At 51.8% G+C, this 531-nt stretch overlaps 1 protein-coding gene across 1 annotated transcript in view; it reads left to right on the top strand.

Annotated features, from left to right (window-relative positions):
- The window catches only part of LOC118788880 (insulin-like growth factor 2 mRNA-binding protein 2), a 45593-nt gene extending 45062 nt beyond the window's left edge, over positions 1-531 (top strand). Inside the window, exon 16 of the mRNA XM_036545060.1 lies at positions 1-531. This exon is cut by the window's left edge and continues 1317 nt beyond it. The gene's annotated coding sequence lies outside the window, so the exon portion shown is untranslated.

Raw genomic sequence — 531 nt, 5'->3', positions numbered from 1 at the left:
TTGGCTGCCTTAAGGGGGACACAAAAATAAATGGAGCAGCAGCGAAAGCTGAAAACTGCACTAAAATGGACGTCTTAAAGCTGCGCAGTTGTGTGCTGGTAAACAGCCAGAGCTGGTCGTCAGCATTAAGTCAATGGGCACTGCGTACACTGCCTTTCCCTCGGATAGGAAGTCAGGTGGGCTTCCCAATCTGGGATGGAATCGGAAGGTAGAGGGCGCTGTGGAGACTGTGTCTGGCTTTAACTCTCTCCTTCAGGGAGCTCTCTGTGGCATGACAGCTGGGAATGTAAAACATGCAGCCATTTAAAAGTGTTCCCTGCTGTGTGCAGCTGCTGGGCTCTGCGGGACTCTGTTTCCCGCTCTCACCTGCCGCTGCAGCAGTTTGCTGGACCCACAGGTACGATCCTCCGTCTTTCTCTGCTATACTCTCATCACCATGAAAGCTTTGCAGCCTTAATTGTCACGGCGAGTTCTCGCTTTGAGCGCTTCAGTTTAACCTCATCCTCTGCACCAATACACACGGCTTTCTCA

This window comes from Megalops cyprinoides, chromosome 14 (assembly GCF_013368585.1).
Source record: "Megalops cyprinoides isolate fMegCyp1 chromosome 14, fMegCyp1.pri, whole genome shotgun sequence".
NCBI classification, from domain to species: Eukaryota; Metazoa; Chordata; class Actinopteri; order Elopiformes; family Megalopidae; genus Megalops; species Megalops cyprinoides.
The sequence above is the reverse complement of the archived record's forward strand: the minus strand, read 5'-3'. Positions and strand labels throughout refer to the sequence as shown.